Source organism: Gigantopelta aegis, chromosome 5 (genome assembly GCF_016097555.1).
Source record: "Gigantopelta aegis isolate Gae_Host chromosome 5, Gae_host_genome, whole genome shotgun sequence".
Taxonomy (NCBI): Eukaryota; Metazoa; Mollusca; class Gastropoda; order Neomphalida; family Peltospiridae; genus Gigantopelta; species Gigantopelta aegis.
Genome location: NC_054703.1, coordinates 37,869,835 through 37,882,760, shown reverse-complemented (window position 1 = coordinate 37,882,760; position 12,926 = coordinate 37,869,835).

Here is a 12,926-nt window from a genome sequence, read left to right as displayed (position 1 = left end):
GCAGGATAAAGCCGATATCTTAAGACGGTAACCAGTTATTTCTTTTATCCTGCAATCCTACAGGAATATTCAGAAAATCATTATTTATTCCAGTTTTGTGTACACAAATCGAGTATTGTCAACCTAGCAAGGCTTTTTCCGTATGGCGTCATACAAGATACATGACGTTATTCATAACCCGCAAGCTACATTATGTCACATTAAAACAGCGTTTCTAAGCTCTAATTCATAAATAAATATACAAGTTTTGTATTGTTATTGCAAAACTAAAAGTTATTTGTATTTACTGTACTTCAACAAATGTTTTAAAGAGTGTTTATTGAAAATCTACTCTGAAATACTCAGTCGAGACGGGTTTATGTTACGTGACCTATAATTTTGGTCAGTGACCGAAAATATAGATATTGATCTAGTCATCATATCTTGACAATGCATACAGTGATCGCGGGATAAATATAAAAATAAATGGATGATCCTGTTCGGTTTGGTACATATAAGGCCCACCACATCGCTATAGTTTGGCAATGCTCACTTATCTACATTATCTAGGTCAATTACAAACGCAATGGCCAGGTTTGTTTTTCTTCATTTAGCGGGACGTCAGTAGAACTGGGACTTTATGTGATTTGCGCAGGCGCTGAGCTCACGTGATTTTGAAAACAATTATCTGCATTGATTGAGGGTCTTCTCATATCTCCAAAAGATATTTATATCCATAGAGGTATGGTACAACATCTTTCCAGGGATCGATGGGGGATTTGCCTTGAAATTTTAACAGTGACCATCGGTTGGTATACGCGTTACATTTAAGTGGGTGTCAGTAATTACGTAACGCTGTAGGGGAGAGAAAGAGGTCCGTGTATTCTATTTACGTATCATTTATCAATACTGTTATTTCTATTCATTACTTAGACCTAAACACGGGGGGGGGGGGGGGGGGGGGGTGTAATTGCGCGGTCGGGCTAGGATCGATCCTCATCGGCGGGCTAATTTACATCTAATTTGCAAAGTTATCAAATTCTTAAAGTATGTGATCTGAAAAATATCACATACTTTGATTGCACTGAAAATGTAAGATGTTATATGATAAATATATATATATATATATATATATAGGTTATTACCAGAGTGTTTTTCGGTGTCGTCAATATCATACATTAGGAATAAAAATTGTATAATGCTCGCCAGAGGCTCGCATAATACATTATATTTATTCCTAATATATGATATTGAGGATACCGAAATACACCAGGGTAATAATCTCTTTATCATATAAGCTCAAGCTTAATACAATGTGTTTTTGTAAACTGTACACGTAACTTTAATTCCAGTCTGCCATTACTAGATATTCAAATGACGTAAGAATATGTGGCGCGGTGTATATTTGAATGGAAATGACGTCAAACTCAAATGACGTCATTCTGGATGACATCAAAATAAAGTTATGCCTAACGTTTTTTGTTTTCTGAACGCTGGACAGCTTTCAGTGTCAAATTGCCATTGAAATGTTTTTGTTTGATGCTAAATGTGTTATAGAAACTAAACTTTGAAAAGTTCTACGAACACTTTATAAAATATTAATTCTGAAATAGGAAAGTACGATTGTCGACAATACGTTGTCAAGATCAAAACGGTTTTATCGAAAGACACTAGTACCGTATCCTCAATCGAACGTTCCTCGTACAGCGCAAGATTTCTCTCTTAATTTTTTGAGATGGCCCCTACAATTTCAAATATGCAAACGCACGTGTTAACTGAAACTGGCTGTCGCTTGTGCTTTACCGTTCACAGCGAACACACACACGTTTTTTAAAAGTGCATTTGAGCTTGTATTTCATGTGTACATGATGTTATAATTTGGTAACCAGAGACTGTAACTTTAAAAAAAAAATTGTTTAACGACACCAAATGTCAAACATTTGGTAATTTTTACATGTAGTCCTAGAAAGGAAACGCTATATTTTTGTTTCATTAGTAGCAACCGGGATCTTTTATATGCGCCATCCCACAGACAGGATAGTTTGGTATGCCAGTCGTGGTGCACTGGCTGGAACGAGACATAGTCCAATGGGCCCACTGATGAGTATCAGTACCAAACCGACCTTGTATCAAGCGAGCGCGTTAACACCGGGCTACTGAATCAAGTTAGTAGCTAACTGCTTAGCATATTGTTAGGAAGGAAGGAAATGTTTTATTTAACGACGCATTCAACACATTTTACTTACGGTTATATGGCGTCAGAAATATGGTTACGGATCACACAGATATTGAGAGAGGAAACTCGCTGTCGCCACTTCATGGGCTACTGTTTTTGTTTTTTTTGTATTAGCAGCAAGGGATCGTTTATATGCACTATCCCACAGACAGGGTAGTACATACCATATCTTTTGAGGTGCCAGTCCATATTGTTAGAGTGGTGTGTGATACATTGATTTATTAATCATCGAATATTGAATATCAAACATTTGGTAATTCTGACATATAGTCTTAGAAAGGAAACCCGCTACAGTTTTCCTTTAGTAGCAAGGGGTCTTTTTATATGCACTATCCCACAGACAGGATAACAAGTACCACGGCATTTGATTTACCAGTCGTGCACTGGCTGGAACGTCAAATAGCCCAATGGGTCCATCGACGAGGATTGATCATAGATCGACTGCACATCAGTCGAGCGTTTTACTACTCGGCTACGTCCCGCCACTGTAAAATAATGATAATGGAAATTATAAACTTGATAAATATGTAGTAATCTGTGTTTCGAGATCCGTAATTTATGTTAACCTGTACACGGGATTCCAGGCACTAAGCATATTCCGATGGCTGTAATATTTGGGAATATGTTTGTGGGAGAAATACAGTAAAACCCCTCTGAACCGGACACCATATAGACCAACTAAAATGTCCGGTTTTATGAGATATCTGGGTTAGAGAGGTTAAGATATGTACTAATTTTTTTTAAAGACAGTGAAACATGTCCGGTTTTGAGAGAATTCCGGTTTTGTTAGGTTTCACAATACCTTTAAATTCAAAATCAACCATTTAAAGAAAATACACACACATGTCGACCGGTTCGACATGGCAGTGTTTCGAGCCCTGCAGTGTTATTATGGCATTCGGCAGGGCTCGAAACACTGCCATGCCGAACCGGTCAACATCGTCACGGGCCGGGATATTAGTTTGCATGTTGTCCCGTTGAACCAGTCATTATGTAACGTCTATATTCAAAAATTAGGCGAGTGTGTATCACTCACGTTTTGATTCGGGCCGGCAAAATATTAAATCTTGTGGGACCGAATATCCGGCAGGCATTTCAGCCAATTTTGACCCATGTCACAGAATGAACTAAAAGCAAATAGCACGATGTCATGAAATAGCACCAATCACATCATCAATCGTCGTGTATTAGTTGGTTGACAAATAAGCCGACAATTATATATATAACGGCAACTGAAGACATTTCATGTGCCAAGGTGCTACGATAGTCACTAACGAGGACACGGGCAGATCGAAAAAGAAAAACGCAGGATTAATAATCTATTGATATCATGTCATAAGTAATACCTTGAAACTTCAACATTATTTATTACTGCATTATTCATTAACGAGGACATAGGCAGATCGAACAAAAACAAGAAACGCTTGTCAAATATTCTACTGATATGATGACATAAATCAATATCTTGAAATCTCGAAAAAAATAACAGTAATAAATCTGTATCAAGGAATTAACATGTCAAAATTGCTCAAAAAAGGAAAAATCACACGCTGTTGGGTTCATTGCTAATGAATCTATCCCGACAACTGTTTCTACTACTACTACTACTACAACTACTATTATGATTAACACCACTACTACTACAGCAACTACTATTACTACTACTACTACTACTACTACTACTACTACTACTACTACTACTACTACTATACTACTATTAGTACTACTACTACTATACTTCTACTATTAGTACTACTACTACTACTAATAATAATAATGTTGCATTTAACATAACTGATGTCTAGTCAGACTATTTCTACCTCTACTACTACCACCACTACTCCTACTACTCACTGGCGAAGAAAGTGGGGGGAGGTGTATGTGCCCCCCCCCCACTTTTCAGATAGTTTACTCTATATATTTGCTTTATAATAGTGTAAAAGTGTGTAAATATAAAAGTGCCCCCCCCCCCCCCCCCACTATCTGGCACCTTCCTACGCCACTGCTACTACTACTATTACTACTACTACTACTACTACTACTACTACTACTACTACTACTACTACTACTACTACTACCACCACGGCTACTACTACTATACTACTACTATTATTACTACTACTACTACTACTACTACTAGTACTACTACTACTACTACTACTGTACTACTACTACTATTAATACCACTACTACTACTACTAGTAGTAGTACCAATATACTACTACCGTACTACTATTACTATTACTATCACTTTTACTTCTACTATTACTACTACTACTACTACTACTACTACTACTACTACTACTACTACTACTAATGCATCATTCACCTCTCCGTATGACGAGTTAACCAAGCCCACTAACGTAAGTGTTGGCAGGATAGACAAACTTCTAGCAATGGCGGTAAGTACGAAAACGCAGACTGCGAAACTAATCGATCTAACATTTATGTTAATATTGGCTTTGCATAACCGACAGACGAACGACAAAATCGTTCATGCCAAATTTTATGTCCTGTAAAGCACGCACCTGAGGTGTAATATGTCGCAGGAATAATAAAATGTTCTCAAATATTCGGCCAAAAACAATAGACACATTTTTCGCCATGTATTTTTATCATTCTACCCACAGTATTAGTTGTAATACCTGTAAAACAGCGTGGCGATTCTTTTGCAACCCTATATAGCTGTTGGGCAGTAATGCTAATATGAATACATGTTGTAATCCACATTCTGACACTTGTTTAATTTGTCCAAAAATTGGCCTAGCCTGCACCCCCCCACCCCCCACCCCCACCCCCACCCCGCCGCCATTACTCATCCGTGATAGAACACGACCTCTATATAACGGTATTGTTTGACCAATATAGATGTGTAGCGATACTTTGCACATCGCTAGTTTTACAATAGATGATGAGAATATGACAGCTAAGGTCTTATCTGTGTACAGACATAATATCTATTCCAGTTGATTTGTGGTGGGTTTAGCTGTTTATGGGGTATTCCGCATAGCTTGATCCATCTCAAAGATTTCTGTAAATTTGTCTTCGGTTTTGGAAAAGGACTAAATTTTATGTCACCTACACGCTGGGGATAACGATCATCGCTATTACATAGACCGTAACTGCATCGCTTTACCTCTGTCCAATGACGGATAAGCAATGATGCGCGCGTCGCCTACCAAACTCGAATTATTATTGGTCGAGACAGGTTGTCAATCAAACCGTACGGAGGGATGTTTAGAAAACGCCTGGCACCTGGAACAGTAAGACACGCAAAGGATTGCAGATTTGACATTTTTTGAAAGACGAGTAACCGGTGAGTACATTGTTAAAATTCTGCTCTGAAATTTCAACCATTATAAAATGTTTAGGTGCACATCTTATTAAGCCCAATATAAATTTTTCACACCACCATATCTGAAGAACTAGACGTGCACTTGTCCATATAAAGCACCACCATATCTGAAGAACTAGACGTGCACTTGTCCATATAAAGCACCACCATATCTGAAGAACTAGACGTGCACTTGTCCATATAAAGCACCACCATATCTGAAGAACTAGACGTGCACTTGTCCATATAAAGCACCACCATATCTGAAGAACTAGACGTGCACTTGTCCATATAAAGCACCACCATATCTGAAGAACTAGACGTGCACTTGTCCATATAAAGCACCACCATATCTGAAGAACTAGACGTGCACTTGTCCATATAAAGCACCACCATATCTGAAGAACTAGACGTGCACTTGTCCATATAAAGCACCACCATATCTGAAGAACTAGACGTGCACTTGTCCATATAAAGCACCACCATATCTGAAGAACTAGACGTGCACTTGTCCATATAAAGCACCACCATATCTGAAGAACTAGACGTGCACTTGTCCATATAAAGCACCACCATATCTGAAGAACTAGACGTGCACTTGTCCATATAAAGCACCACCATATCTGAAGAACTAGACGTGCACTTGTCATATAAAGCACCACCATATCTGAAGAACTAGACGTGCACTTGTCCATATAAAGCACCACCATATCTGAAGAACTAGACGTGCACTTGAATAAAGAACCATATCTGAAGAACTAGACGTGCACTTGTCCATATAAAGCTTGTATCTGAAGAACTAGACGTGCACTTGTCCATATAAAGCACTTGTCACCATATCTGAAGAACTAGACGTGCACTTGTCCATATAAAGCACCACCATATCTGAAGAACTAGACGTGCACTTGTCCATATAAAGCACCACCATATCTGAAGAACTAGACGTGCACTTGTCCATATAAAGCACCACCATATCTGAAGAACTAGACGTGCACTTGTCCATATAAAGCACCACCATATCTGAAGAACTAGACGTGCACTTGTCCATATAAAGCACCACCATATCTGAAGAACTAGACGTGCACTTGTCCATATAAAGCACCACCATATCTGAAGAACTAGACGTGCACTTGTCCATATAAAGCACCACCATATCTGAAGAACTAGACGTGCACTTGTCCATATAAAGCACCACCATATCTGAAGAACTAGACGTGCACTTGTCCATATAAAGCACCACCATATCTGAAGAACTAGACGTGCACTTGTCCATATAAAGCACCACCATATCTGAAGAACTAGACGTGCACTTGTCCATATAAAGCACTTGTCCATATAAAGCACCATATCTGAAGAAACTAGACGTGCACTTGTCCATATAAAGCACCACCATATCTGAAGAACTAGACGTGCACTTGTCCATATAAAGCACCACCATATCTGAAGAACTAGACGTGCACTTGTCCATATAAAGCACCACCATATCTGAATGAACTAAAAAATTGTCATATAAAGCACGACCATATCTGACGAACTAGACGTGCACTTGTCCATATAAAGCACCACCATATCTGAAGAACTAGACGTGCACTTGTCCATATAAAGCACCACCATATCTGAAGAACTAGACGTGCACTTGTCCATATAAAGCACCACCATATCTGAAGAACTAGACGTGCACTTGTCCATATAAAGCACCACCATATCTGAAGAACTAGACGTGCACTTGTCCATATAAAGCACCACCATATCTGAAGAACTAGACGTGCACTTGTCCATATAAAGCACCACCATATCTGAAGAACTAGACGTGCACTTGTCTATCTGAAGAACTAGACGTGCACTTGTCCATATAAAGCACCACCATATCTGAAGAACTAGACGTGCACTTGTCCATATAAAGCACCACCATATCTGAAGAACTAGACGTGCACTTGTCCATATAAAGCACCACCATATCTGAAGAACTAGACGTGCACTTGTCCATATAAAGCACCACCATATCTGAAGAACTAGACGTGCACTTGTCCATATAAAGCACCACCATATCTGAAGAACTAGACGTGCACTTGTCCATATAAAGCACCACCATATCTGAAGAACTAGACGTGCACTTGTCCATATATAAAGCACCACCATATCTGAAGAACTAGACGTGCACTTGTCCATATAAAGCACCACCATATCTGAAGAACTAGACGTGCACTTGTCCATATAAAGCACCACCATATCTATAAAGCACGACCATATCTGAAGAACTAGACGTGCACTTGTCCATATAAAGCACCACCATATCTGAAGAACTAGACGTGCACTTGTCCATATAAAGCACCACCATATCTGAAGAACTAGACGTGCACTTGTCCATATAAAGCACCACCATATCTGAAGAACTAGACGTGCACTTGTCCATATAAAGCACCACCATATCTGAAGAACTAGACGTGCACTTGTCCATATAAAGCACACACCATATCTGAAGAACTAGACGTGCACTTGTCCATATAAAGCACCACCATATCTGAAGAACTAGACGTGCACTTGTCCATATAAAGCACCACCATATCTGAAGAACTAGACGTGCACTTGTCCATATAAAGCACCACCATATCTGAAGAACTAGACGTGCACTTGTCCATATAAAGCACCACCATATCTGAAGAACTAGACGTGCACTTGTCCATATAAAGCACCACCATATCTGAAGAACTAGACGTGCACTTGTCCATATAAAGCACCACCATATCTGAAGAACTAGACGTGCACTTGTCCATATAAAGCACCACCATATCTGAAGAACTAGACGTGCACTTGTCCATATAAAGCACCACCATATCTGAAGAACTAGACGTGCACTTGTCCATATAAAGCACCACCATATCTGAAGAACTAGACGTGCACTTGTCTATATAAAGCACCACCATATCTGAAGAACTAGACGTGCACTTGTCCATATAAAGCACCACCATATCTGAAGAACTAGACGTGCACTTGTCCATATAAAGCACCACCATATCTGAAGAACTAGACGTGCACTTGTCCATATAAAGCACCACCATATCTGAAGAACTAGACGTGCACTTGTCCATATAAAGCACCACCATATCTGAAGAACTAGACGTGCACTTGTCCATATAAAGCACCACCATATCTGAAGAACTAGACACTTGTCCATATAAAGCACCACACTTGTCCTATATAAAAAGCACCACCATATCTGAAGAACTAGACGTGCACTTGTCCATATAAAGCACCACCATATCTGAAGAACTAGACGTGCACTTGTCCATATAAAGCACCACCATATCTGAAGAACTAGACGTGCACTTGTCCATATAAAGCACCACCATATCTGAAGAACTAGACGTGCACTTGTCCATATAAAGCACCACCATATCTGAAGAACTAGACGTGCACTTGTCCATATAAAGCACCACCATATCTGAAGAACTAGACGTGCACTTGTCCATATAAAGCACCACCATATCTGAAGAACTAGACGTGCACTTGTCCATATAAAGCACCACCATATCTGAAGAACTAGACGTGCACTTGTCCATATAAAGCACCACCATATCTGAAGAACTAGACGTGCACTTGTCCATATAAAGCACCACCATATCTGAAGAACTAGACGTGCACTTGTCCATATAAAGCACCACCATATCTGAAGAACTAGACGTGCACTTGTCCATATAAAGCACCACCATATCTGAAGAACTAGACGTGCACTTGTCCATATAAAGCACCACCATATCTGAAGAACTAGACGTGCACTTGTCCATATAAAGCACCACCATATCTGAAGAACTAGACGTGCACTTGTCCATATAAAGCACCACCATATCTGAAGAACTAGACGTGCACTTGTCCATATAAAGCACCACCATATCTGAAGAACTAGACGTGCACTTGTCCAATATAAAGCACCACCATATCTGAAGAACTAGACGTGCACTTGTCCATATAAAGCACCACCATATCTGAAGAACTAGACGTGCACTTGTCCATATAAAGCACCACCATATCTGAAGAACTAGACGTGCACTTGTCCATATAAAGCACCACCATATCTGAAGAACTAGACGTGCACTTGTCCATATAAAGCACCACCATATCTGAAGAACTAGACGTGCACTTGTCCATATAAAGCACCACCATATCTGAAGAACTAGACGTGCACTTGTCCATATAAAGCACCACCATATCTGAAGAACTAGACGTGCACTTGTCCATATAAAGCACCACCATATCTGAAGAACTAGACGTGCACTTGTCCATATAAAGCACCACCATATCTGAAGAACTAGACGTGCACTTGTCCATATAAAGCACCACCATATCTGAAGAACTAGACGTGCACTTGTCCATATAAAGCACCACCATATCTGACTTGAACTACCATATCTGAAGAACTAGACGTGCACTTGTCCATATAAAGCACCACCATATCTGAAGAACTAGACGTGCACTTGTCCATATAAAGCACCACCATATCTGAAGAACTAGACGTGCACTTGTCCATATAAAGCACCACCATATCTGAAGAACTAGACGTGCACTTGTCCATATAAAGCACCACCATATCTGAAGAACTAGACGTGCACTTGTCCATATAAAGCACCACCATATCTGAAGAACTAGACGTGCACTTGTCCATATAAAGCACCACCATATCTGAAGAACTAGACGTGCACTTGTCCATATAAAGCACCACCATATCTGAAGAACTAGACGTGCACTTGTCCATATAAAGCACCACCATATCTGAAGAAGACTGCAGACACCACCATATCTGAAGAACTAGACACTTGTCCATATAAGAACTAGACGTGCACTTGTCCATATAAAGCACCACCATATCTGAAGAACTAGACTTGTGCACTATGTAGACGTGCATTGTCCATATAAAAGCACCACCATATCTGAAGAACTAGACGTGCACTTGTCCATATAAAGCACCACCATATCTGAAGAACTAGACGTGCACTTGTCTATATAAAGCACCACCATATCTGAAGAACTAGACGTGCACTTGTCCATATAAAGCACCACCATATCTGAAGAACTAGACGTGCACTTGTCCATATAAAGCACCACCATATCTGAAGAACTAGACGTGCACTTGTCCATATAAAGCACCACCATATCTGAAGAACTAGACGTGCACTTGTCCATATAAACCACCATATCTGAAGAACTAGACGTGCACTTGTCCATACCATATCTGAAGAACTAGACGTGCACTTGTCCATATAAAGCACCACCATATCTGAAGAACTAGACGTGCACTTGTCCATATAAAGCACCACCATATCTGAAGAACTAGACGTGCACTTGTCCATATAAAGCACCACCATATCTGAAGAACTAGACGTGCACTTGTCCATATAAAGCACCACCATATCTGAAGAACTAGACGTGCACTTGTCCATATAAAGCACCACCATATCTGAAGAACTAGACGTGCACTTGTCCATATAAAGCACCACCATATCTGAAGAACTAGACGTGCACTTGTCCATATAAAGCACGACCATATCTGAAGAACTAGAGGTGCACTTGTCCATATAAAGCACACTTGTCCATATAAAGCACCACCATATCTGAAGAACTAGACGTGCACTTGTCCATATAAAGCACCACCATATCTGAAGAACTAGACGTGCACTTGTCCATATAAAGCACCACCATATCTGAAGAACTAGACGTGCACTTGTCCATATAAAGCACCACCATATCTGAAGAACTAGACGTGCACTTGTCCATATAAAGCACCACCATATCTGAAGAACTAGACGTGCACTTGTCCATATAAAGCACCACCATATCTGAAGAACTAGACGTGCACTTGTCCATACCACCATAAAGCACCTTGTCCACACACCATATCTGAAGAACTAGACGTGCACTTGTCCATATAAAGCACCACCATATCTGAAGAACTAGACGTGCACTTGTCCATATAAAGCACCACCATATCTGAAGAACTAGACGTGCACTTGTCCATATAAAGCACCACCATATCTGAAGAACTAGACGTGCACTTGTCCATATAAAGCACCACCATATCTGAAGAACTAGACGTGCACACTGGTCCATATAAAGCACCACCATATCTGAAGAACTAGTCCATATAAAGCACCACCATATCTGAAGAACTAGACGTGCACTTGTCCATATAAAGCACCCACCATATCTGAAGAACTAGACGTGCACTTGTCCATATAAAGCACACCACCATATCTGAAGAACTAGACGTGTACTTGTCCATATAAAGCACCACCATATCTGAAGAACTAGACGTGCACTTGTCCATATAAAGCACCACCATATCTGAAGAACTAGACGTGCACTTGTCCATATAAAGCACCACCATATCTGAAGAACTAGACGTGCACTTGTCCATATAAAGCACCACCATATCTGAAGAACTAGACGTGCACTTGTCCATATAAAGCACCACCATATCTGAAGAACTAGACGTGCACTTGTCCATATAAAGCACCACCATATCTGAAGAACTAGACGTGCACTTGTCCATATAAAGCACCACCATATCTGAAGAACTAGACGTGCACTTGTCCATATAAAGCACCACCATATCTGAAGAACTAGACGTGCACTTGTCCATATAAAGCACCACCATATCTGAAGAACTAGACGTGCACTTGTCCATATAAAGCACCACCATATCTGAAGAACTAGACGTGCACTTGTCCATATAAAGCACCACCTGAAGAACTATGCTGAAGAACCATATCTGAAGAACTAGACGTGCACTTGTCCATATAAAGCACCACCATATCTGAAGAACTAGACGTGCACTTGTCCATATAAAGCACTAGACGTGCACTTGTCCATATCTGAAGAACTAGACGTGCACTTGTCCATATAAAGCACCACCATATCTGAAGAACTAGACGTGCACTTGTCCATATAAAGCACCACCATATCTGAAGAACTAGACGTGCACTTGTCCATATAAAGCACCATATCTGAAGAACTAGACGTGCATCTGCACCACCATATCTGAAGAACTAGACGTGCACTTGTCCATATAAAGCACCACCATATCTGAAGAACTAGACGTGCACTTGTCCATATAAAGCACCACCATATCTGAAGAACTAGACGTGCACTTGTCCATATAAAGCACCACCATATCTGAAGAACTAGAAGAACTAGACGTGCACTTGTCCATATAAAGCACCACCATATCTGAAGAACTAGACGTGCACTTGTCCATATAAAGCACCACCATATCTGAAGAACTAGACGTGCACTTGTCCATATAAAGCACCACCATATCTGAAGAACTAGACGTGCACTTGTCCATATAAAGCACCACCATATCTGAAGAACTAGACGTGCACT